Source organism: Bubalus kerabau, chromosome 13 (genome assembly GCF_029407905.1).
Source record: "Bubalus kerabau isolate K-KA32 ecotype Philippines breed swamp buffalo chromosome 13, PCC_UOA_SB_1v2, whole genome shotgun sequence".
Lineage (NCBI taxonomy): Eukaryota > Metazoa > Chordata > Mammalia > Artiodactyla > Bovidae > Bubalus > Bubalus kerabau.
The window spans coordinates 36,700,380-36,728,313 of NC_073636.1; the positions used below are offsets into that span (position 1 = coordinate 36,700,380).

Consider the following 27,934-nt stretch of genomic DNA (forward strand, 5'->3'; position numbering starts at 1 on the left):
ACTTCTACCACTTCTTCTTTCTCTGAAACAGTTATACAAGGAATGCAGAAGAACATTCCTGCTGTCAAAGATACATAGATAAAAAAGGAAAGAAATCTTTTCAACCACTTTTCTCCCTCACCCTCCATCTCCTTTTCTTTCTGTTTGAAGAGTGTCCTGCAAGAATTTTCTGTACATTAAACACTTACATGCATATGTACCTAAAAGTGTATGTACATAAATAACATTGTTTTGTCTTTTTTATGTTTTAATCACAGATTTTATCATACTCTATGGATTATTCCATAGCTTTTTTCTACACCAAGTAATATGTCTCAAAGAGGTATTTCTATGAGGTGTGTGTGTATGTATATGCCTGTATATATAGATATATGTATATCCTCCAATTTTTTTTAAGTGAATGCATAGTTTTTCTATTGTGTCACAGTTTAACGAACCAGACTACTCTTAATGAAAGCCCTGGTTTTGTTACTTTTGTATTATTTTAGGAGAAAAGATGTATGTATTTAATAGATGTTGCCAGATTGTTCTGCAGAGGGGTTGGACCACTTAACAGTATGTGGACATTGCATTCAAAATCATTTCCGCTGCGTTCTTGCCAATATTCAGTGTTATGTCCTTACAATTTTTACTGATCTGATGGGGGAAAACAGGGTGTCTTAAGTGTAAAGTGTGCATCAGTCCTGACATTGGGCACATTTTCACTTTTTTAATGGTCATTTATTCCTCTGGTTGGTTTGTTCATATCCCTTTTCCATCATTCTATTGGTTTATCACTTTCTTATTTATTTGCAGTATCTCTTTATTTGTGTTTTGGATATTAATCCTTTGGGTCATTTTAGGTTGAACACCATTTTTCCTCATCAGTCATTTGCACTTTTTTTCTTCCTTAAATACTACCATTGTTAAATAGAAGTTGAAAATGTTCATATGGGCAGGTATATTCTGAATGGTGAATGCTTTTTTCCTTCTGCTTGAAGACTTTTCCAAGAGGATTTCAAAATCTTATTTTAATAATTAAAAAAAAATTGTGTTTACATTATTTGGAATTTCAGTCCAACTAGTTTGCACATGGAAGGAGACAGGGATCTAATCAAATCTTAACATATTTCCCTGTTGAAGAACCGGCAGTCTCTGTGTGCCACTCTCTGGAGGAGAGAGTGCCCTGCCCCCTTTCCTTCCAGGTGAAGTATCCATGTAAGTTGTTTGGAATAATTTGTCTCTTCTCTCCCATCAATTTATTCAGTCTATATCAGTGTGGATTCTTGGATGTTTGTTTATACTTTGGGACATCACCCAGTTCTACTTCATTTATTTGGTTGTTCAAATTACCCCAGCTTTGGGCACAGGAGCTTTTTCAGTTCGTTTCTTTGACATATCCCCATCCACCGAGGGTTTGTTTTTAATGCTTCCTTCCTTTGGGCATGATGAGGTGCTCTGGGTTGATCTTGCCATGCCCCATTTAGAATCAGCCAGTTTTCAAAGGACCACTGGTTACTGTTTTTAGGGAATGGAGTAGAAGCCAAGATCTGGATGATAGCTTTGCATAGTGTTGCACATATATGAACATTTCTACATGCAATCATCTGTAAGTATATTAAGCTAAGTGTGAGCATGGCTCTGAAGTTTCCTTAGGCTTTCCTTGTGTTTGATGACATTAATGGTTTTTGTGAGTACTTACTGATGTTTCCAGCTCTAATCCGTAGGAAATAAGTCATTTTAGCCTCTTTCTCTTGCCTGTAAATCCCACTGGCTGCCATATATCCACCATCCTTCTACCTAATTATTTATTTACACAGTGTATTATGTAGGAGTATCTGAATTGTTACCTGTCCTCTTTGAAAACCAGCTTTTATCAACCAGAGAGCTGATCTTGTTTTGTTCCTGTGATAGTACCATTCTGTTCTGAATTTTATGGGATCATTCTTTCCCTGCATAGTGCTTAAATGTTCGTATTAGTTTTATAAATTCATTAGGTCTGGATTTTACAAATATCATATGATGTGAAATGTAATATATATATACAGAAATGCATATAAAACTTTTTATAATACAGTTTTAAAAGTGATTATAATTCAAGTGACCACCACCTGAGTAAAGAAATTGAACACTCTGAGAGCGATCCAAGCACTTCTTCCCATTCAGCACCTCCTCTTCCCTGGTGGCTCAGACTGTGATCTGCCTGCAACACAGAAGGCCTGGGTTTAGTCCCTGGGTTGGGAAGATTCCTTGGAGAAGGGAATGGCAACCCACTGCAGGATCCTTGCCTGGGAAATTTCCATGGACAGAGGAGCCTGGTGGGCTATAGTCCATGGGGTTGCAAAGAGTTGGACATGACTGAGTGACTCACACACACACACACACACACAACTTCTTTAGAGATGGACAGAAAAGGAAAAGATTCCTACCTCGCATGGTGCACAAAAGATACGTTTTAAACATCCCTAGGAACTTTGGTTTAATTTTGCCTGTCGTTGAGCTTTATAAATGGAATTACAGTGCATGAATTTTTTCTTTTAGGGGACGATGTAGAATGTGAAAAAAATAACAAATTATAAAATTTTAAAAGTGGATACATAAAATAAATATTACAAAATCCAGAGGAAAAGCAAAATATTTTAACTGCTTGACACACCTCTCTACTTGTTTTTCTTCTTTATTTTTTGACTATCTACTTTTTGATCGTCTCTGCCTGTGACAATGATTTTGTAATATTGACTTTGAGACCTTCTGGTCTGTAAAGGGGAAGTGCAGGTTACTTGTGTAGACAGTCCTTCCGACACACAGTAGTTCTGACACCAGTTCTGTGGGTTTTTTCCTCTGCGACTCCAGCCGGGTGTCTTACAGTTCAGTTCTGATACACATTGGAGGTGGTGCCAACCTCACAGGTTATGGGTGCAGCAATAGGTCCTTGGGTTACCCCTATTTCTATCTAGCTCGGCTGCAAGTCAGAGGTTCCCATAACTGCATCCTTGCATTCAGTCATGTGCTAGAACAGCTCAAAGAACTAAGGGAAACATTGACCTTGTCTTTGTCAGATTGTTGTTGTTTAGTTGCTAAGTCGTGTCTGACTCTTTTGAGACCCCATGGACTGTAGCCCACCAGGCTCCTCTGTCCATAGGATTTCCCAGGCAAGAATACTGGGATGGGTTGCTGTTTTCTCCTCCAGGGAATCTTCCCAACCCAGGGATTGAACTGGTGTCTCCTGCATTGGCAGGTGGAATCTTTACCACCTGAACCACCAGGGGAGCCCTTTGCCAGGTTATATCACATAATAAAGGACATGGTGAAGGATGCAGGTGAAGAGATACGTAGGGTGAGGTATGGAGGGGTCCAGAGATCAGAAGACTCTATCCCAGGGAGTTGGGGTCCATCAGCCTCCTGGTGTGTAGAAACTCGCTGGATCCATAGTACTGGGGTTTTATGGTGGCTTCAACATGTACTGGAGAAGGAAGTGGCAACCCACTCCAGTACTCTTGCCTGGAGAATCCCCTAGACAGAGGAGCCTGGTAGCTCCTCTGTCATGTACATGTACTCCTCTGACAGTACATGGGGTCGCAAAGAGACAGACACGACTAAGCGACTTCACTTCACTTAAACATGTAAGCTTGACTCACGATTAACTCCGCCTTCAGTCCTTTTCCTTCTCCAGAATGCGGGAGTGATCCTGTCTCTTGATCTCTCGTGTCTGTTGCTCACTGTGGTCCATGTGTAGTGATAGCTCATGGTATTGAATAGTTTTCATTTTCATTTCTTGGTTATTTATGAGGTTGGACACATTTTCACATTGGCGACTTAGATTTCCTCTTTGTTGAAGTACCAATGTAAATCTTCTGCTCATTTTTCAAGTGCCTGGTCTTCTGTGTAGGCCATGTTTTTATGTTATGGATTCTGTGCTTCATAAGCTTTGCTGGTTACCCATGTGATACCATCCTTTCTCTATCTGGGGCTATCTTCTCCTTCATGCTTCCTTCACTGGTCCACATGTAGAAGGTACACATTTCAGTGTAGCTCATTACCATGGGCTTTATGGTTAGTGATGTCTATATTTTATTCATGAAATATTTCCTTAGCTTACGGTCAGGAAGTTGCTCCTCCTTTCTTTTACATTTTGATTTTAATGCTCTAGAACAGATTTTCGTATAAGGTGTGAGTTGGGCTCCAGGATGTCCAGTTGTCCCACCATGAGGTTGTAAAGACCACCTTCTCTCCCCTGCTCACACAGCTGCCCGCTGGTACCCTCGTTACAGTGTTGATGTCAGTGTGACCTGTACCATCCTCATTTTTAGTTCTAGGTCTCAAAAGGAATTACGTCAATGTTTCTTGTTTCTTCTTTGTCATATTTGCTCAAGGGTTTGTTCATGTATGCCTTTTATTAGATTAAGGAAGTTTCCTTTTGTTCTTAGTTTGCAGAAAACTTTTTTTTTTAATGATTAGCCATTGAATTTTGTCAAGTGCTTTTTATTTATTCATTGTAATCAATATGATTTGTTTCATGTAAATCTCAATATAACAAATCTCACTGATTTTTTAAAAAAACTTTATTTTGTATTGGGGTATAGCTGATTAACAATATTATGATACTTTGAGGTGAATAGCCAAGGAACTCAGCCATACATGTACATGTGTCTATTCTCCCCTAAACTGCCCTCACATCCACATAACACTCAGCAGAGTTCCATATGCTGTACAATAGGTCCTGGTTGGTTTTCCATCTAAGTATAGCAGTGTGTGCGTGTCCATCCCAAACTCTCTATCCTCCCATTCCTTCCCCTGGCATCCAGTCTGTGAGTCTCTTTCTGTTTTGTAAGTTCATTTGTATCGTTCCTTTTTAGAGTCTATGTTTAAGGGATGTCATGTGATACTTCTCCTTCTCTTTCTGTCTTACTTCACTCAGTATGACAATCTCTAGGTCCATCCATGTTGCTGCAAATGGCATTATTTCATTCTTTTTTAATGGCCAAGTAATATTCCATTGTATATACATACCACATCTTCTTTATCCAGTCCTCTCTCAGTGGACATTTAGGTTGCTTCCATGTCTTGGCTGTTGTAAACAGTGCTGCAGTGAGCACTGGGGTGCATGTACGCTTTCGGATCATGTTTTTCTCTAAATCTGTGCCCAAGAGTGGGATTGCAGGGTCATGTGGTAGTTCTGTTTTTAGTTTTTTTTTTTTTAAGGAGCCTCCCTACTGTTCTCCATAGTGGCTGTATCAATTTACATCCCCAACAACAGTGTAGGAGGGTTCGCTTCTCTCCATACCCTCTCCAGCATTTATCATTTGTGGATTTTTTGATGATAGCCATTCTGACTGATGTAAGGTGATATCTTATTGTAGTTTTGATTTGCATTTCTCTAATAATTAGTGATGTTGAAGATCTTTTCATGTGTCTCTTGGCCACCTGTATGTCTTCTTTGGAGAAATGTCTGTTTGGGCCTTCTGCCTATTTTTTGAATGGGTTGCTTGTTTTAATTCTGTTACATATCATGAGCTGTTGTAAATTTTGAAGACTAATCCCTTGTTGGTCACATCATTTACAAATATGATCTCCCAATCTGTGGGTTGTCTTTTCATTTAGTTTATTGTTTCCTTTGCTGTGCAAAAGCTTTTGAGTTTAAGTAGGTCCCATTTGTTTATTTTTGTTTTTAATTTCCATTTTTCTGGGAGATGGATCGAAAAAGATACTGTTGTGATTTATGTCAGAGTATTCTGGCTATGTTTTCCTCTAGGAGTTTGGTAGTGTCCAGTCTCACATTAGGTCTTTAATCCATTTTGAGCTTATTTATGTATTTGGTGTTAAAGAATGGTCTAATTTCATTCTTTTTTTTTTTTTAACATGTCCAGTTTTCCCAGCACCATTTGTTGAACAGACTGACTAATCTCACTAAGTTTTGAATGTCAAACCATTTTAGGGATAAATCCAATTTGTTCACAATTTATCATCCTTTTCATATAGCCTGCTTAATTTGATTTGCTCACGTTTTATGTCCAACTTTAATATTTGTGTTTATGAGTGAGTTTAGCCTATAATTCTCCTTTCTTATTATCTCAGATTTTCACAGTTGTGCAGTGTGTTGGAAGGAGTCTTTACTACTGTTCTTTTCTGTTTCTTTTTTGGGGGAGGGGGTTCGTTTGAATCCTTTTATCATTTTAAATTTCCCAGCTAATTATTTTGAAGTTATACTTTCTCTTTCTCTTTTTTTTAGTAGCTATCTTGGAAATTACAACATGCACCCTTTATTATAAAATCTCCTCTTAATCTGTACCTCTATTGTTATCCTGTATTCTTGCCTAGAAAAATCCCATGGGTGGGCTACAATCCATAAGGTCTCAAATAGTTGGACATGACTGAGTGAGCACACATGGACAGTTTAAAAAAATCCAAACAATGAAGAGTCTTTTATTTCATCTTTAGAGCATCTTACAATTTGGTATTTTAATCCAAAATAACTTTTCTAATGTAAAAATCTTTAGCGCTTCCACTGTCGAAGGTCTGCTTCATTTATCTATTGATCAGTGAAGGTCTACTGATGTCCAGCTCTCTGTGTGATCATGTCTGACATGCTTTCATTGCCTTTATTTTGAAAGGTATTCTTACTAAGCATAGAATTCTAGGTTAGTATTGTTATTTTTTCAGTGTACTAGGCACGCTGGAACTCCAGTACTTTGACCACCTCATGCGAAGAGTTGACTCATTGGAAAAGACTCTGATGCTGGGAGAGATTGGGGGCAGGAGGAGAAGGGGACGCACGACAGGGGATGAGAGAGGGGGCTGGATGGCATCACTGACTCGATGGATGTGAGTCTGAGTGAACTCTGGGAGTTGGTGATGGACAGGGAGGCCTGGAGTGCTGCGATTCATGGGGTCTCAAAGAGTCGGACACGACTGAGCGACTGATCTGAACTGAACTGAAGAGCCAGAAGGTGAACACATGATACCTTAAAAGCTGCTGGATAGAAATGAGTTGTTAGGCTCTGTGTGTTCACGGTTCCCTTTCACAGCAAATCGAGCTCATCTGACACGTGGTTAACTGGTAGCTGTTCTCTGTGAACAAAAAGCAGTGTGTGCATCCACGTTTGGGTATGGTTTTTTTTTTTTTTTGGTTATAGTCTACATAGTGCTTGAGCTTCTTTTAAACTGAAGCGGTACACTTATTTTCATCCTTGTCTCTGCTCACACAATGTTTATGAGCCAAATGAAGAGGTTTTCTCCAAGTCGTGTGGCTTTTTCAGTGGTGAATAGAAAAATCACCACGTGGCATTTTCTCCCCGTGGCTCACAAGTGGCGTCTGCGTCTCAGCTTCTGTCCTGCCCATAGTTTCTTGCAAAGGTACGGTCAGCATCTGCCAGCATGACTACGTGATAGCAATCACTCTTCCTTGTGCATACCTTCACCATTGTGGAGTCCAACAGAATCATCTCAAGCAATAATTTTGCCAGTAATGTTCATTCATTGCATAGTATTTGTCTTTCAGTCTGAGGCTTATTTTGCAATCTTTATGGCTACAGTGTGACCTGTTTTAGCTACACTCCTTACTTAGCTATAAGGAGTGCAGTATTTAGTGATGTCTGTGTAGTTTTAAAAAATTGTAAAATGCATATAAAATTTGATACATTAACCATTTGAAGTGTATAATTTAGTAGCATTCATTATATTCAAAATGTGCAAACATCACCACTGTTTATTTCCAAAATATTTTCATCACCCCAAACAGAAACTCTGTATCCGCTTAACAATAACTTCACTTGCTCCCCACCACCCGTGTCTGGCAGTCACCATTCTACTTTCTGTTTTGCCTGTTTTAGATATTTCCTGTAAATGGAGTTATACAGTATTTGTCCTTTTGTGACTGACTTATACCACTTAATATAATGTTTACAAGATATATCCACATTATGATCTATGTATCAGAACTTCATTCACTTTTATGGTTGAAGAATATTCTTCTGTATGTATATATGTGTGTATGTTTCTGTATGCTGAATTTTGTTTATCCATTTTTCTGTTGATGGACACTTGAGATGCTTTTACTTTCTGGCTATTGTGAGTAATATTGTAATGGACATTGCAGTTACAAGTATCTGTTTAAATCTCTGATTTCAGTTCTTTTAGATGTGTGCCTCGGAACAGAATTTCCTGGTCAGATTCTGAATTTAGCTTTCTGAGGAAGCACCAGACTGTTTTCTGCAGTCTGCACCATTTTATATTTCCACCAGCAAAGGATGAGAGCTTATATCCTCATCCCTACTTGTTATTTTATGTGTGTTAAAAGTTACAGTCATCCTAGTACGTGTGCAGTGATAGCTCATTGTGGTTTGAAAGATTGAAGGCAGGAGGAGAAGGGTACAAAAGAGGATGAAATGGTTGAATGGCTTCAGTGACTCAATGGACATGAGTTTGAGCAAGCTCTGGGAGACAGTGAAAGACAGGCAAGCCTGGCGTACTACAGTCCATGGAGTCTCAAAGCATTGGACACGATTTAGCGACTGAACAACAAATGACTAATGATGTCGAGCTTTGTTTCATGTCCTTGTTGGCCATTTGTACAGGTGACCCTTGAATGACACAGGTCAGTTTTTTTCTACATCGTTATGCTTTTGTACATCACATCCCCATGTCTTATTTTTGTTATAACTGGAATTTTGTACCTTTTTATTCCTTTCACTCATTTTGTCCAACTCCCACCCTTGCCTTAGGCAGTCACCAGCTCGTTCTTATTATCTGTGAGCTGCTTGTTGTTGTTTTTTAGATTCCACATATAAGTGAGATCATATGGTATTTGTCTTTCTCGATCTTATTTCACTTAGCATAATACTTTCAGGGTCCAGCCATGTTGTTATAGATGGCAAGATTTCATTTGCTTTTTTAAAGGCTGAGTAATATGCCTGTGTGTGTGTGTGTGAAACATTTTCTCTATCCATCTGTCAGTGGACATTTAGGTTATTTCCATATCTTGGCTATTGTAAGTAATGCTGTAATGAACATATATCTTTTTGAGTTAGTGTTTTTATTTTCCTTGGGTAAATACCCAGAAATGGATATGCTGGATCATATGGTAGTTAGGATGAGATGGCTGGATGGCATCACTGACTCAATGGACGTGAATCTTAGTGAACTCCGGGAGTTGGTGATGGACAGAGAGGCCTGGCGTGCTGCGATTCATGGGGTCGCAAAGAGTCAGACGCGACTGAGCGACTGATCTGATCTGATGGTAGTTCTACTTTAAAATATTTTTTTTGAAGAACTCCATACTGTTCTCCATAGTGGCTACACCAATTTACAGTCCCCCAACAGTGTACTACGATTCGCTTTTTTCCACATCCTTATCAGAACTTATTTCTTACCTTTTTAATACTAGCCATTCTAATAGGTGTGAAGTGTTATCTCACTGTGGTTTTGATTTGCATTTCTCTAATAATTAGCAATGTTGAACATCTTTTCATGTACCTGTTGGCCCATTGTATGTCTTCTTTGGAAAAATGTCTATTTGGATAATCTGCCTTCTTTTTAACCCCTTATGAGATATATGAATTGCAAACATTATTATTTTGTAGATTGCCTTTTGATTTTGTTGATGGTTTCCTTTGCCATGCAAAAGCTTTTTAAATTTACATAGTCTTGCTTGTTTATTTTTGCTTTTCTGCTTTTGCTTCTAGTGTTAAATCCCAATAATCATTGCTAAGACCAGTGTCAAAGAGGCTTCCAGCCTATGTTTTCTTCTAGAAGTTTTATGGTTTCAGATCTTATAGTCACATCTTTAATCCATTTTGAGTTAATCTTTTGTGTAAGGTGTAAGGTAATGATCTAGTTTCTTTTTTTTTTTTCTGTCTTAGCTGTCCAACACCAGTTACTGAAGAAACTCTCCTTTATCCATTGTATATTTTTAGCTCCTTTGTCATAAATTTAATGACCATAGATGCCTGTTTCTGGGCTCTCTATTCTGATTAGTTGGACTATATGTCTTTTTTAATCATCTTACCATACTGTTTTGCTTACTAGAGCTTTGTGATATAGTTTGAAATCAGGGAACATTATGCCTCCACCTTTTTCTTCCTTAAGCTTCCCTTAGCTATTGGGGTCTTTTATGGTTCCGTACAAATTTTATGATTGTTCTATTTCTGTGAAAAATGCCATTGAAATGTTCATGGGGATTGCACTGAATTTGTAGATTTCTTTGGGTAGTAGGGACATTTTAACAATATTAATTCTTCCAATCCATAAGTGTGGAATATCTTCCCATTTATTTGTGTTTCTCAGTGTCTTTCATCAGTGACATAGTTTTCAGTGAACAAGTCTTTAACTTTATTGGTAAAAATTATTTCTAAGTATTTTATTCTTTTTGATGCAATTGTAAATAGGATTGCTTTCTTAATTTCTCTTTCTGATAGTTTAGTGTATGAAAACACAGTAGATTTCTGTCCATGATTTTGTATCCTGCAACTTTAGTGAATCCATTTATTTATTCTAACTTGGTGGCATCGTTAGGGTTTTCTATATATAATATCTTGTCATCTGTAAAGAGTTACAGTTTTACTTCTTCCTTTTTGATTTAGATGCCTTTTACTTCCTTTTGTCTGATTACCATGACTAGGACTTCTAATACTTTGTTGAATAAAAGTGGTGAGAGGGAGCATCCTTGTTCTGCTCCTCATCTTAGAAGAAATGCTTTCAGCTTTTCACCTCTGACTATGATATTAGCTCTGGGTTTGTCATAGACGGCCTTTATTGTATTGAGATGTGTTTCCACTGTACCCACTTTGTTGAGAGTTTTTATCATGAAGGTGTGTTGAATCTAGTCACATGCTTTTTCTGCGTCTATTGAGATGATCATATGATTTTTATTATTTATTCTGTTAATGTGGTGTATCTCAAATTGATTTGCAGATGCTGAACCATCCTTGCATACCTGGAATAAATGCACTTTCTTATGGTGCATCAACTTTTTAATGTAATGTTGAATTTGGTTAGCTACTATTTTGTTGAGGATTTTTACAGCTATGTTCATCAGGGATATTGGCTTGTGATTTTCTTTTCTTGCATTGTCCTTGCCTGGTTTTGCTATTAGGGTAATGCAGGCCTTGTAAAATGAGTTGGGAAGTGGTCCTTCTGTTTTTTGGAAGAGTTTGAGAAGGATTGGTGTTGATTCTTTGAATGTTTGGTATGGTGCAGCCATCTGGTCCTGGACTTTTGCTTGTTGAGAGATTTTTGATTACTAATTCAATCTCCTTACTAGTAATGTCTGTCCACATTTTCTGTTTCTTTATGATCCACTCTGTAGGTTGTATGTTTCTAAGAAATTTACCCATTTCTTCTAGGTTGTCCAGTTTGTTGGTATATTGTTTATAGTAGTCCCTTAATGATCCTTTCATTTTTGTAGTATCAGTTGTAACAGCTACTCTTTCATTCTTGATTTATTTATTTGAGTCCTTTTTTTTTCTTGGTAAGTTAGTTTTGTTTCTTTTCAAAGAACCAGCTCTTGGTTTTATTGATCTTTTTTTCCCCCTTTGTTCTTTCTATGGTCCTTGAGTTATAAAGTTTGTTTATTTGAGATTTTTCTTGTTTCTTGAGTTAGGTATTCATATCTATGAAGTTCCCTCTGCTTTTGCTGCGTTACCTAAGTTTTGGTATGTTGTATTTCCATTTTTATTTCTTTAAAGGTATTTTTTGATTTCTCTTGATTTCTAAATTGACCCATTAGTTGTTCAGTAGCATATTATTTAATGTCCACATATTTTGGTGTTACATTTTACATCTTTTTATCTTGTATCCCTTAACTAGTTATTGTGGTTATAGTCATGCTCACAGCTTTTGCCTTTTAAACTTCACATTGACTTTTTAAGTGATAATCCACTACCTTTTCTATGTATTTATCTTTACCAATGAGATTGCTACTTTTACAGATTTTCCTATTATTAAGGAGCATCATTTCTTTTCAGCTTAAAAAAGTCCCTTTAACATTTAAGGCCTGTTTAGTGGTGATGAACTACTTTTGCTTTTGTCTGAAAAACTCTTTTCTTAATTCTGAGTGGTAATTTTGCCTGGTAGAAAATTCATGGTTGAAAATTTTATTCTTTAGCAGTTTAACTATATCATGCCACTTCCTCTGGGCTGCAGTTTCTGTTGAGAACCTACTCATAATATCATGGGGGCTCTCTTTACATAAGAAGTAGTCTCTTGCTGCTTATAAGATTCTCTCCTTGTCTTTAACTTTTGACATTTTAATTGTAATGTGAATTGGTGTGGATCTCTTTGAGTTCATTGTATTTGGAGTTCTCTGGGCTTCCAGGATCTGAGTGTTGTTTCCTTCCCCAGGTTAGGGAAGTTTTTAGTTAGTATTTCTTCAAATAAGTTTTCTGCCATTTTTCTCTCTCTTCTTCTGGGACCCCTATATTTTGAATGTTAGTTTGCTTAATGTTGTCCCATAAGTTCCTTAGCTGTCTTTACTCCCCCTGCCCTTTATTTATTTCCTTCTCCTCTGATTTCCTCTTCTGTGTCTTTGAGTTCACTGATCCTCTGTTTCTTATTCATATAGTCTGCTGTTGAACTCCTTTAATGTAGTTTTAGTTCTGTTATTTTATTTTTCAGTTCTGTTACTTCTCTTTGGTACTTTTTGTGTTTTCTGGCCCTTAGTTGTACTTCTCACTGTGTTTATCCATTCTCCTCCTGAGTCAAGGGAGCATCTTTATCACCATTATATTTTCCTTCTTATGAGATAAGTGACATATCACTGTTCATTAAGGTTTTTCCCTTAGGTTTTTACCTTATTCTTTCATTTGGGATGTATTTCTCTGTATCTTCATTTGCTTGACTCTGTTGGTTTCTATATATTAGATGAAATAGCTACCTTTCCAAGTCATGAAGTGTTGGCCTTCTGTAGGAGATGAACCTTATTTTTCAACCCTGCCCTAGTTGTTGTCTCTAAAACCTTTGTGATTTTCCAACTATCCTATTTTATTTTTAGGAGCTTCCAGTTGTTGAGGGTGTGCCAAGACTAGTCATTGTCCCAGTGGGGAGGATCTTGGTCAGCACCTAGGTTCAGGGTCTGATCGGAAGCCAGACCCTCAAGCAGTAGCTTTTAAAGAATGTAGCTATATATCACGTCTTGTGAGTGTAAGCCCTGCTGTCTACAGACCAGGTGAGCTGGTGGTGTCCACTGGGTGGTAGCCACAAAAACTGGGTCATTAGATGTGTGTAGAAGCTTCCCTCTTGGAGATGCTGGTGCTCTGGAGAGTGTGAAGATGTTGCACACTGGCTGGAATGAGAGGAGGTGTACATAGTTGGCATCTACTAAAAAAAGAAAAAAAAACGAGAAAAATAAGATGGTGCTCACTGGTCTTACCAAGGCAGAGGGAGAGTGTGGAAGATGACACCCACCAGAAAGGAAAGAAAAAAAAGGCACCTGCTGGCTTTAGCAAGTGTCTACTAAAAAGTGCACAGCCTGAAAGTTGAGAATTATATTCTATCTGGCAAACTTTCTGAGCACTTAAGCCCAAGAGGCAGCCTCTCAGACTACTTTGAAAGACTGTTCTGAAGAGGTAAGGGAGGAGCCAGGATATATAGGAGTTTGGAACAAAAATCAGGTAGTTGGAACATCAAAAGATTACTGATAATTAAAACAGACATCTCATGTAATGAAATTACCAGTTTTCTGTGTATGGGAGGATGTGAAGATCTGGATTCACTGAAATCATTCCTTTAATATGAACTGTAGCTATTTAGGGCCATCTATCCTGGTTTTCTCCATCCTGAATCTCCCTCAGGGTGGAGTTTGCCGGGGGTGGGGAACAGCTGCTGTGGCTGATGGCTGCATCATTCTTTGTTTCCTGATATTCATGGAGGACTTTGTCCACACAAGGCAGAAGGAGAGTAGGGAGATGGTCCCCACCACCTTCTGTCCTTGGAGAGAATCCTAGGAGCCCCCTGCCCCTCAGACCAACACTTTAAAGTTAGCAAATAAATCTTTTTCACTTAAAGTCTGGGTGATTTTTCCAAGGCTCCTTCTCTGTTGGTCCTGAGGTGGGCGAATCTGTGTGGGGGCCCTTTAAGGGCTGTTTTTCAGTTTCCCACAGTCCAGTGGGTCTCATGGGTACGAGCCCCTCTGTGACCACATTTTAATTTAATTAACAGTGTTGTAGGGTATAGTATAATTGCAGCTCTGTGCTAGTCTTAGCATGAACGAAGAATGGAGCATCCTGAAATTTTCTTTGTTGGCATGATATGGCTGGCAACACTTTAATGACACTTTAACTTTTCCAACAGGATTATAAAAAGGGCACTTTAACAAAAATATTTGATGTTTTTTTTTTAAGTTTGTCATTCAGATTGTTCCCTCTTGAAGTGCGATGCAATGTCAGGCCTGTGTTTTCTTCCTTGCTTGTTAGGAAAGACCTCTTTCAGGAGCTCATACATCACCTTCATTTCTTGTCATTTTCACCTTTACTTGTGTCATCAAAGATAAAAGTCAATAATGTTAGTGTGGTGGGCATGTATTTGATAGGAAAGGACATCGAATGAGGGTTAATATTGTAGGCTGTAAGTTTGTTAGTGAATATTATTATGTTTGCTTGCCTTTGTAACCTTTGGTACTCAGATTTGGTACTCAGATCATAAATACTCAGAAGATCAGGAACCTCTATGTTTGTGTTACTATTTTCCATCACTGTTTTATGCTTCTGTGAGTGAGTCTGAACATCTGACTTAATATAATTGTCGTTGTGTAAAGCGTTAATTTTCCAATTACAGGTAGCAATAAAGAGATACCATGGAAGTTGATGAGAAGGAACAAGAGTTCTGACTGGCATAACCTCTGTATCACCTGTACGGCTTTTGTAACAATGATAGCACTAGATTTTTGCAAAAAAAGCATCCCTTTGTTGAAAATTTGAATATGGGTCAACAAAATTTTGATTTTTTTTCCTCTTGGACAGTGCTAAATTCCCAGTGGGAAAAAGTGCCTGCAGACTATCTAAGGGACCATTGGACCCTGAAATGGTCAGCAGGAGGCACCTTAAGAAAGAAGAATTGATCTGCTCTTTCATTGTGTCTTACACCTAAAACTAATACTGTGTTACATATGTTGTATCAATTTTGTTTCAATAATAATAATAAATAGAATTAATCTGTTCTCTTGTATTATTTCATGAGAGATTTTAAACCCAGTTCCAAACTTGGAAAAGTGCCTTCCTTGCTCCCCCAGCAATCTCTTGATTGGTAGAACATACTGTGCTAAGTGACATTTAAATTAAAGGGAGCATTTTTTGGTGTTCTTTCTATGAAATAAATGAGGATAGTTATATCAAGAGTCTCTTTTTACAGCTCAAATTTCATATATACTTGTGTATATGGCATGTATGTGCTAGGGCTTCCCTGGTGGCTCAGATGGTAAAGAATCTACCTGCCAGTGCAGGAGACATGGGTTTGATCCCTGGGTCGGGAAGATCCCCTGGAGAAGGAAATGGCAACCCACTCCAGTATTCTTGCTTGGAGAATCCCATGGACCAAGGAGCCTGGCGGGCTACAATCCATGGATCACAAAAGAGTCAGAAACTGCTTAGCAACTAAACAATGATAACAAATATGTGCTAACTAAAATTAGCCAAATCACTAGGCTTTGTTTTGCAATATTTTTCCTTATCACAAAAGAAATGTTGCCTAAAAAGATACTCTTAATATAATCTTAGGGTTTAGTTTTAAAAGGGGGTTATTGGCAGTTTGAGTGACCTTGGTAGATTTTAAATCCCTGTTGCATGGAATTGTTCATTATAAAATATTCTTTTCTCTTTGACAGTTGGAACTTTATTTAGTGGGTTTATATTGCCCTGGGAACTTGGCATGCAAGAGATGTGACTGGTTTTTCTTTTTAGAAGAAAACTTGAGGGACACACAGCAGTTACAAAACCAAACTGTCACCAAATTGGTGAACCCCCTGTCCTAGCCAAGGAAGCTGTTTTTCTGATTGGATTCGAGCAGCCAATAATGAAACCACTGCTGATACTGCAACAGAGCAAGCTTTATTAAATGGTCAAAGGATGGAGAAATGGGAACCTAGTTTGAATATCAATTTCTCAAGCCAAATGAAATTAAGACACCACATATATGGGGGCAGGGGCTCGAGGTAAAAGGGAGTGACTTGGGAAGAGAGGGAGGGATATTCATGAGTTATTCGAGAACAGGGGTGTGGTTTGGACTCCTTTTCAACCCTTGTATGGGCTTTTCTGGTTATTGTCATGGCAACTGTCAACTGTCTTGGGCTGATGGGTGTGTCATTTAGCTAATGCATTTAGCTAACTGTGGCATGAGGCCCAAGGACACTGGAAGGCAAATCTTCCGCCATTTTGGGTTAGCTGGTTCCAACCAGTTCTTGTTTTTCTCTTTGCAGTTTCCTCCTGAAACAGATAAGAGCGATTGGTGTCCCTTCTAGGAGAAGCAGGAGTATAATTCTGGGACAACCACCTTGGTAACAAAACCAGGAAGATGGTTTTATATTGTTAAGATGTGACTAAACAGTAATTATAAGGCTATTGAAATCAGTACAATTTTAAAAACATTTTATTTGCCCAAACTCACATTATATGTTAAAATTCTCTTTCTGATATAGTGTACTTGAACCTCCTAAAATTTTAAATACTGTTCAAGAAGTATGTGTGAACATGTTTTAAGATACAGGATAGACTAGTTCAAGGCTATATATTTAGCTGCTTTTTGACAAGTGAGGATTGTGGGGGAAAAAACCACTCTTGTAAATATCGTGAAAGGATTTTTGTGATAGCCGATATTTCTTAGACTGACTTTTTATGACATAGTTTAAATGCAAAGATGTTATTTAGGATTGCCTTCATTATGTAGGGATCTAGTGCAGTATTTGATTTTATTTTTTTCCTGGAAAGGTAACTCAGTGATGTAGCACTCATAGTAGAATGATTTCTCACTACTCACCTGGTTTGCAAGGCTACCTTTATCTTACACTCAATTCTTTATATGCATCAGGTCTCTTTCCAGATGTTCTCTTACACTTCAGCAGCTTTAACTGGCCCCTTTTGGAGTTTTGAGGGTGGGGTTTACCCCTGGTGATTATGATTTCTGTTGCAGACAAAATTTCAAGCAGTTTAAAGAAGATTTGTGTAGACTGGAAGGGCGGGAAGTGTTTAGGTTAGTGGTTATCAGTTTCAAACCACCAGTTTATTTTCAGCTTAAAATAAAATGTAGTTACACTGTAGATCATTCCATTTATTACTAAAATTCATTTTTGGAAGTGCTTTGTCCTCATTAGTTAGAAACTGTCTCACCTACCACATCTTTTCCCCATGGAAACAGTTTTTAAATGTTTTTGCTAACCTAGGTTTTCTTTGGAGTACAGCTATTACATGATTGTGAAGCAGATTGTTCTTGGGGATGTTGTGAAGGGTTTTGCAGGAGAATCTTTGAAAAGAAAGCCATTGAAGATGATTCTGTCTCTTGAACTCGGCTCGGGACTTTCCTTTCACTTAATTGCTTATTAATTCAGCTAACAAACTGCCAAGAGGAAATGATAAAAAGGATGGTGGCAGTTACCTGTTTAGCTACTAAGGGTGGTCCAGGTGTATTTCTTCCATTCATTCCATTGTAGAACAGGGAGGTGTAAGTTAGGTGTTGAGCCCTTTCTTTATCTCTGAGATTCTTGCAGTTGTCCTGGGAGAAACGCTTACCTCTTTCTGTGCAATCAGTGGACAACCTTCTGCTTACTCCGTCTCTCTTCTTGATGAACGCAGGTACCTTCTGGTCTGTTAATTATTTACCATTTAATACACTGAAGCTACAGAAGTAAGATTAGAGTTAGTTAAGATTAGGTTGCCATCCTGCAGTGTAAGTTAAAATCCAGATACACTGTTTGACTTGGTCTCACTACATGTTATGCTAAATTTTAAATATATTACAGATAGTGAAATAAATGGAAATAAATCCTATTGTACCATTAACTACAATATAGTGCTTTAGCTTTTGCGGCCAATGGTTCTAGGCCAGGAGGCCCTGTAACTGGTTAAATACAGTATAAATGCATCCAGTTTTCTAGAAGACAGCTTTAGGCTGTACTTTATAAGAGTTTTACAGATAATTTCCCCTTTGCTGTGGCTTCATCTGCATCTTTTGGAATCAAAGTTCTGTTGCATTGGCCAGGGTGGAGGATACTGGTACAAGACCATGGACTGCCAGTGCATAGTTGGTTACAAATTGGACTTGACCTGAACTTAGAGACGGTGTCTAAAAATGGAAGTTATGTACAAGTGTGTGCATTACCTCTGTTAATTTACCCGGATTTATAGACTTTCAGGTACAGGATACCTTGTTTCATTGTACTTCTTAGATACCGATTTTACAAATTAAAGGTTTGTAGCAACCCTGCATTGTCAGATGACGGTTAGCATTTTTTAGCAATAAAATATTTGTTAATTAAGGCAAGCACATTGGGTTTTTGGACATAATGCTGTTGTACACTTAATAGGCCACAGTATAGTGAATCATAATTCTTATATGCACTGTGAAACCAAAAAATCTGTGTGACTCACTTAATAGCGATATTTGCTGTCTTATGGTGGTCTGGAACCGAAGTGTAGTGTCTCCGAGGTAGGCTTGTAATCCTATAAGCTGTTACTAAGCAATCTGCCGCTTTATAATTATTTAAATTATTAATATTTTGCATAGTTAAAAACCCAGTCTGCAGAATGCTTTAATAAGTTATTTGCAGTTGAGAGGGAGAGAGTGTGTGAAAAAGAGAACGCCTCTGTTCAGGGTTGAATTAAAATATTTTAGTAGTATAGGTACTTTTGGAAATAAAACCTAGTTTAAATGAGAAAAATTGAGGCCTGTTATGAATGGCACCGAACAGTGCTGATTATTTTACCTTTGACAAAGTGGAAAATTTAAAGCTTGGTGTATCCCATTTTATTAATATAATAAAGTTTTATAGTGTTGTTCTGGGCGTCGATATATGTTCTTTAGTGTTTATTAGCCCATGGTTATAGTAAAACGTTTTAGTTCTGTGCCTGGCTATTCTGTACAGAATGCACATATTAAAACGAAGGGAAAAAAATTGAATCTCTATCTTTCTCTTCCCCAAGTCTTTTTCTATATGATTTCTAAATATTTTGGTTGTGTATGGCATCTAATATGATTGGACACAGAGAACATCTTTTTTATCATTTAACGTAGGTTAATAGCTTCCCCAGACTTGTTCTAATAATGAAGCTATGAGGGAAATGACAAGAATGGTGGTTTTAAATTTCTCTAGACTCACAGTAAATTTTTCCATCCTGATGGCAGGAATCTTGAGCATCTGGAATCTGTGAGAAGAGCGAATTGTTCACGGCGGGAAGACTGTCATCAAATTCTGAGCCATTTATTCTCTTAGGAACTACTGTCCTGTACAGAATATTATATTTTTACAGAGGCACTTTTCTGGAACTGGGGAAATATCTTCACTTCTTCATGTATTCTGTATTTTTGAGATGTTATTTTGAGAATGAGTGTCACATCTTGTCATTAGTTTCCGTTGATTTAATTTGTATTATTAATTTATTTTTATATTTATATTAATCATTTATATTGGTCCAAATATAGTTTTGAAAAAGCAATAGAAAATAAACTGTCTTAAACAAAGATTTCTTTCTGGTTTATATAGGTAAATCTATGATCTATACTTTGTCATCTATTTTCTTCAATTTACAGATTATCTACAAAATATATTGTGATACTTTCTACCTATATTATGGCATAGATGTAATTCTTAAAATGTTTGCTCTGGAGAGGGAAGGAAGGAGTGTGTGAAATTCTCTGTTGAATTTTGGTGAAAACGTTTCTCAAATAGGGAGTCAAGTTTCTGATTAGCCCTGGATCATGCTGGGCGTTTACAATAAGTTTAAGTTAGTAGAAATTTCTCGTTTTGTTTTCTTTTTTAAATTCTTGTGTGTGTGTATGTGTTTAAAGACAGTAAAACCTTTTTCCCTGTTTAGTAAGTTTTTGACTCTAAACGAGACTCTCCTGAGTCTTGATACTTGATTGTCCTTGTGTTTGGATGTAGTGTGGCTGAGGCCTGGCTTGATTGTTACGACAGGGCAGGTAGGTGTCATTGCCTAAGACGTGAGCCAGCATCTTTAATTGGACTGCTTCCTATTAGGTCTTACTAGTGTCTTCATGCATTATGGATACCTACTGTAGGTATCGGAGAAGGCAGTGGCAACCCACTGCAGTACTCTTGCCTGGAAAATCCCATGGACGGAGGAGCCTGGTAGGCTGCAGTCCATGGGGTCGCTAAGAGTTGGACACGACTGAGCGACTGAGCGACTTCGCTTTCAGTTTTCACCTCTATGCATTGGAGAAGGAAATGGCAACCCACTCCAGTGTTCTTGCCTGGAGAATCCCAGGGACGGGGGACCCTGGTGGGCTGCCGTCTCTGGGGTCACACAGAGTCGGACACGACTGAAGTGACTTAGTAGCAGCAGCAGCACTGTAGGTATACAGCTCAGTAGTTTGTTCACTTAGGTAAGATGTTCTTCTGCTTCCCAGTTTAGCGGTGTTTAGTCTGTGGGCATCTGCCTCACCTGCTGTCCATCATCAGTTCAGATGAAACATAAGGCCTGTGGGGGTCCTTCCTACACACGGTTCTGTTACTCAAGTGTCCAGGAGCATGGGTTTCTGGATGGGTAAATAGTCTTAGTGTCTTATCTGTACTTTAGTCCGAAGATTTCTTCTTCTCCACTAAATCACGATGCTCGATGTTCTGCCCACTCCTCCTGCCACCTGGCAATGCTCCCACTCCATCACTGCCTCAGGGGACCCACGGCCACTTTGCCATCAGACTGTAGACATCCCGTCCCCACTGCTGTGAGGTTAGTCCTTGTTGCTGCTTTGAATGGTTATCTACTCATCACTTTGATCTGGCCCCCGAGGGACTTTAAGTTGCAGTAGGATTTGTTATTTTCATTTAGACTTCAAGTTTGCAACAGCAGCCATGAACCATCTTCCCTCTAATGAGTAGTAAGATCATAGCCCCCCGCCTTTGCCCACTTCTCTTTAGACTTTCTGAACCCCTGCACTAGGGTGGGTTAGGGGCTTCTGTTTTTTTGCTTTGCCCTTGGATTACTTTTGATGTGGTCCAGATGGTGTGTCTAACACTTTCACAGTCTCCTTGATAAAAGGCACTTCTCTCTTGTTTGACAAACGTGATAACTCTGGTCACTTTCCTCTGTTGCAAAGCATTAGGCCTTTTTCTCATCTGTGCAGGAAATAAACATGTTGCCTAATTTCTTTTTTTATCCATTATTCCTGTTCCCCATCCACTACCCTATTTTAATGATTCAGAAGAAAATTTTCACAAGAAAGATCAGTTTTGTGAAGTGGTTTGTGCCAAATGGTGAAATCTCTTTGTGACTCTTTGGTATAAGTTCTTGACTGATGCAGTTTTCTTGACTTCTGAAGATGCTGTATTCTGTGTGAAGGATGTCTGTGTTAAGTTTCAAATTCCAGAATCTTTTATATTTTGATACAACTGTATCACTTTGAAATGGAAGATAAAAGTGAGAGATGTTTCAGCACTTAAACTGTAAACAGGAATCCTTAAAGAGGAATTCTTGGCTTTTTTTTTCTTTTTTCTGTTTTGATTGGAGTATAATTGCTTCATAATGTTGTATTAGTTTCTGCTATATTCTTGGCTTTTTTCTTATGAAAATGTTAATTATATCAAGAACTCATGGGAAAAATTGCTGAGAGACCAATTGTTTAAAGGCTCAAAGACAAGATCTGTTTTTTGTTTTTTTTTAAAAAGACAACTACTACCTCTTGAGATGGATTATGCTGCTGGCTGGTTTTGCCTCTCTCTCTGCATGCAGCCGGGTTCCCTGAGGCTTAGTTTCGCCAAAAGGAGGACGATATGAGTGATTTTATGACAAAGCTGATCCAGTATCTGATGAGCCATTTTCCACTGTCCTCTCAAGAGGCAATGACCCCAAGATCCAGAGTGATTGAATAATTTGAATGAACATCTGTTGTCAGGTCTGCTCTGAGTCATTTGTTTTTGTGAGGCCATTCCGGCGTGGTGTGGCTGTTCATCTCCAGAGTGTTTCCTTGTTATGTCTGACCTTGGCAGGGTGGACAAAGTGAGGAGTATATCTAATTATCTCAGTGAAGGGATTACTAGTATTCTTCTGTAATCACATGAAGCCTCTTAAGATGAGTCCAATTATTCAGCCTGTTTAGGCTGAATGACGAATGATGGGCTCCCAGGAGCTTCAGTCTGGATTTTGAATTAAGCCTGTAAGTCGACATACGTACATAAGCCATTGTCATGAGAACTTTGTCAATGATTACGTGACATTGATATAATCAAAATTATAGTTATTGCCACTTCTTGCAAGTGATTGTTGCATGATGCTTATTGAGAAAGTTTTAAGCTATTTTAAAGCTGGGACTGTTTGGCATTTTTCTTCTTCACTTTCCTTACTGTATAGATGTCTAGACTGACCCACGTCGGGGATCAGATCACTTTTTTCATTTCTCTTCTCTCTAGTTCACACTTTACCCAGTACGTGGGGTCCATCACTGCCTGTCTTTATTGCCTGTTGTGGAAAGCTGTCCAGCAGTATAAACTCACATTTTCTTCTCTGTTTCTGTGATGCCTTGGCATATGCATACATTTTAACATTTAATTTGGAATTTATTTTAAACATGCTTATGAGGCTATACAGTGAAATGAGGCATCATTCTGAGCTTTACGAATAGCTCATTTAATCATTATTAACGACCCTAGTCAGGCTAGTATAACTGTACCTTTATACAGTTTAAAAACTGGATGCACAGAGATGTGAACCAATTAACAGCTGCAGTGTTGGGACTTGTATTTATGTTACTTGGCTGCAGAGTCTAAGCGTCCACCCCAGGGCCTTTGTCTGTGAATTTCTTTTCCCTATAGGGTTTTTCTGCCTTCCTACTTCACCATCCCCAGTTGATGTCTATTCTTTGACCATCTCAGCTCAAGCTTCGTTTCCCCGAGGAAGCTCTCCCTGAGCTCGTTCACGCCCCACTCTTACCCTGTCGTGGTTTACACCCCCTCCCTTGCAGCAGTTCAGTTACAGCTTCATGTGTGTATTCACAATGTACGATGCCTGTCTCCACTGACACACTGCGGCATGCCCGTCTTTGCTTCCCTTTCTCTCCCTCCCCCTGTATGCCCATCCCTAAACACTCTGGTCCATGGTGAGCACTCCGTATTTGCAGAAGGAAGGCTGGAAAGGACCTAGAGGAATTTTGAGATACAGAGGAATTCAGGAGTTTGCCAGCTCCCTTCACACATTCAAGACGTTGTCCATTTGTTATGTTAAGCCTGTTTCTGAAACTCTGAGGTCAGACAGTTACCGAGTTTGTTTTGTCTTCCAGATAATCTCAGGTCCTGTGGGAGGGGACTATGATAGCAGTAGCGATCTCCAGGAAGTTAATTATTTAGTGAGTTGGTGTAAGATATCTGGAAACAGTTATACTTTCAGGGGAGAGCCAATAGCGGTCCACTGTGGCTAGAAGAGAATTGGGGAGTGAGGCATGAAACTTTTGAAATTGTAAAAATAATGTCTATTTTGTAAAAAATCAAACTGTAAAAATATGAGTGTGTATATATGTGTTATATATATATGCACAGCAAGTATGAAATATACACACATATAGTAAAATGTAAGTAATTATTTCCTGTTCCTTTTAGTTTCTCTTCCTGGATTAAATGCTGATAGAGTTGGATATAGATTTAGGCTCCCTGGAAGTGGGATGAATGAGGGAATAAACAAGCCGGACCAAAGGGAATGCATATAGGCTTAAAATCCTCATATTGCTAGTAAACTACCAGTTTATGATTTCCCTGCTTTATTCATCTTTCCATTCTCCCAGGTGACTCTTTCTAACCTTTTCTTTCTCGTGCAGGCTTTTGATCCTGTGTCCTCACTCCCCATGGCAACCGCGTTTCATTGTTTACTGAAAATACTGCTACGATCCATCCTGAGGGAGTCACCCCAGGTCCCCCCTCCCCGCCCCACCCCAATATCTGCCTCCCTCCTGGGAGCCCTCGGTACCCTGTCTGCATGTGCACTGGCCCTGTTCCTCTCACCTCCTGAGAGGGGCCCACCAGCAGTGGCCCCGTGGTCAGCATTTCCCCTGCAGTAGATCAAAGCCCTTAGTGCACATATGGTCTATTTTTTTTCATTTTAAAAAATCTTCTTTATCCCTCCACCCCTAGCAGACACTGATTCTCACTTGCTCCAACCCTCCTCCTAAGAGTAGTCAATATTTGCTCCTTCCAATGTGTCACCTGTTATTGTTAATGCTCTTCAGTCATCGCCAGTCCAGGCGGCTGGACCTCATGGGCAGTTCTCGGGCCTTGTTCTGCCCTGACTGTGGCCTCTCCTGCCTCAGGTCGGTCATCCTTCCCCGCCACACTGGGCCACCAGGACAGCACATGTCTGTGTCCCTCCTCCTCATGTCAAGTGTGTTATCTTAAACCTGTCTGTGAAACTCTGAGGTCAGACAGTGGAGACCCCAGGGCTCAGTCCTTGTCTTTCTACTGTGTCCACGCTCACACCCTTGGGGTCTCATCCAGTCTCTTGAGTTTAAATACCAACCCCTTGCCCAGGACTCCTACGTGTATGTCTTCAGCTCAGGCCTCTCCGCTGAGCTCCTGACCCCTCCCTCCAGCCGCCCACTGCGTCTCCCCCAGGACATTCAGTCCACGTCTTCAGCTCATTGGGTCTGAAACTGAGCTTCTCATCTCCCTTGGCAGCAGCTTCAGTGTTGGCGATCACGTTTGTTTCTTTTTTTCTTCTCATAGCCCGCCTTCAGTCAGACAGAAATCCATCGTTGGCTCTTCCCTCAGAATCTGTCCAGAATCCCCACGCTCCTTATACCTCCCTCTGGCTACTGCCTGGGTGCCGGTCCTCTTTCGTCTGGGTCACTCTCTGACCGTCTGACTCGTTCTCAGCCTCTGTACTCCCCTGACCCCTCTTCTCAATGTAGCAGCTGGAGCAATGCTCTTAAAATGTCACTCAAATCATGTTACTCCTTTGCTCAAAAACCCAGCAATGGCAGTGTCCCTATGAAATAAAAGTTAAGTTCTTTGCAGTGTCTGTCCTACAAGGCCTTGCGTGACCTGGTCCCTGTTTCCTCTCTGACATCAAGTCTCTTCTTCTCTCCCTCTGCCTGTCACACTGGGTGCCTTGCTCTCCTCCGATGCTCCAGGCTTAGAGGCTGGGGTTTCTGTGTCGTCTGGTCCCTCTCCCTAAGTGCTTGTCCCTCAGTTCCACCAACTCTGTCACCTTCTTCCTGTCTCTGACCACCAGAGTGTGTTCCCTGACCACGTCCTCTGTCCCTGTCCATGCTGGTGGCCCAGCCCTGAATCTGTGTACACAGCTCGGGTTTCTCTTTTTCTATCAATATCTGTCATCTTCTTACATACTGTATAATTTACTTACTTTTGTTTTTTGTTTGCCTTCCCCCTAGAATGTTATCTGGGCTTTCCAGGTGGTGCAGTGGTAAAGAATCCGCCTGCCAGTGCAGGAGACTCAAGAGATGTGAGTTCGATCTCTGGGTCAGGAAGTTCTCCTGGAGTGGGAAATGGCAACCCGCTCCAGTATCCTTGCCTGGAGAATTCCATGGACAGAAGAGCTTGGGGTGCTACAGTCCATGGGGTCACAAAGAGTTGGACACGACTGAGTGACTGTCACACACACAAAATGTTATCTAGGGCTTTTGCTGATCTATCCAGACATCTTGAATAGCATCTAGCACGGAGAATGTACAGTGGTCAGTGGATGCTGATTGAATGAATGAGTGCACATCCCACCAAGTGACTGCTGAGCATCTGCTCTCATGCCCTGTGCTTAGTCACTCAGTTGTGTCCGACTCTGTGACCCCATGGACTGTATTCCACTAGGCACCTCTGTCCATGGGATTCTCCAGGCAAGAATACTGGAGTGGGTGGCCATGCCCTCCTCCAGGGGATCTTCCTAACCCAGGGATCGAACCCAGGTCTCTAGCATTGCAGGTGGATTCTTGAATGTCTGAGCCACCAGGGAAACCACTCTCATGCCCTAAGAATGGGTATTTGCGAACTTCATTATCTCCTAAATTGATAAAAGAAAAATGATATGCTTTAACTTAAAAAAAATTTGTTTATTGACTGTACTGGATCGTCATTGCTGCGTGTAGGTTTTTCTCTAGTTGCAGCAAGTGGGGGCTTCTCATTGCATGTGGCTGCTCTTGTTGCAGAGCACAGGCTTCAGGTACACAAGCTTCAGGTGTTGTGGGACATTGGCTTAGTTTCTCCATGACATGTGGAAACCTCCCAGACCAGGGATTAAACCCATGTCCCCTGTGTTGGTAGGTGGATTCTTAACCAGTGGACCACCAGTGAAATCCTACTTTGACTTATAAGAATCATTTTATATTATTTCTTAGATTGAACATTACTTTATATACTGATTTTGAGGGGCATCTATTTCTTCTGCCACCATTTGACTGTTCATGTGCTATTGCCCATTTTTCTCTTTTACTTTCTCTTTTACTCATCTTTTATTATTCTTAATATCAATCACCTGCTTGTTGGAGATAATTTTTGGCTGTTTCTCTGTAAACTTCCTTGGTTTTTTGATGCATGAAAATTTTGTCACAAATTCTACCATAATTTTTTTGTGATTTCTAGGTTCTTTGTTTTCTAAGACTAACATTTAACTCCAAGATGATAAAAATACTCTTTGAGATTATCCTCTAGATTATATTTGAAATATTTGATCCAATTGTAATTTGGGTGTCCAGTTAGACATTTAACTTTTGAGGGATCTCTTGAAGGTTTTTGAATAGAAGCTTAATGTGATGGGTTATTCTGGGAGACATAGTTTAAGTCCTGACTGCCACTTACTGGCTAAGTGTACGTCCTCCTGTAAAATGGAGATAGGAATAGGGGAGATGATGGGGAGAGCATTAAGTGAGGTGACCTGTAAAGCGCTTTACCATAGCTCATTCCACAGTATTAGGTATGGTTAATACTACTAGGAACTGCCTCTGATAATAATTTTTACTAAGTATTATTTTGGGAAGCTTCAGGGGTTGGTGGTGGGAAGGATAGATTAAGGAAGGGGAGACAAAAGAAATAGATGTCATTTTTAGCAGCTAGTTTTATTAGGTGGGCTTCCCAGGTGGCTCAGCTGGTAAAGAATTGGCCTGCAATGCATTAGACCTGGGTTCGATCCCTGCGTGGGAAGATCCTGTGGAGGAGGGCATGGCAACCCACTCCAGTGTTCTTGCCTGGAGAATCCCCATGAACAGAGGAGCCTGGTGGGCTATAGTCCATGGGGTTGCAAAGAGTCAGACATGACTAAGCACAGCATAGCACAGTTTTAGGCAAGGTGAGAATCACTCAGGGTCTGACTATGATTATAGCAAACTTTATGTACAGTTAGAATTACTATCATATATTTTAGTAAATTGGTAAATCTTACAAAGTAATGAAATTTTAATGTAAGGATGACAATTTATAATTTTCTTCTGGTTAATGTATTATGACTTTGGGCGAATTGTTTATTAAGCATGATTGGGTCAGTGTTATCTGCCTTCCACAATCCTTGATCAAATCTCCTGCTTCTGACTTACATACAAGATCCTGATAGAAAGCTTTACAGTACTACTCTTATATAAATATTGCGAGGAAAAAAAAAATTGAAAGACAACTTACTTGAAGTTGCTAAAGCACCAAAGTATTTATGCATGAGTGCTCAGTTGTGTCCAACTCTTTGTGACCCCATGGACTGTAGCCCACCAGGCTCCTCTATCCATGGTGTTTTCCAGGCAACAATGCTGGAGTGGATTGCCATTTGGTCCTCTGGGGTCCTTCCTGACCCAGGGATTGAACTCTGTCTCTTGTGTCTCCTGC

At 39.5% G+C, this 27,934-nt stretch overlaps 1 protein-coding gene and 1 long non-coding RNA gene across 5 annotated transcripts in view; both read left to right on the forward strand.

Moving 5' to 3' along the window:
* Nucleotides 1-27,934, forward strand: part of MPP7 (MAGUK p55 scaffold protein 7) — a 222,762-nt gene that overhangs the window by 57,499 nt on the left and 137,329 nt on the right. The window lies entirely within an intron of this gene.
* LOC129625538 (uncharacterized) lies at nucleotides 15,577-19,347 on the forward strand. Its single transcript, XR_008701522.1, has 3 exons — nucleotides 15,577-16,117; nucleotides 16,382-16,459; nucleotides 19,300-19,347. It is a non-coding gene; the product is annotated as an uncharacterized LOC129625538 (long non-coding RNA).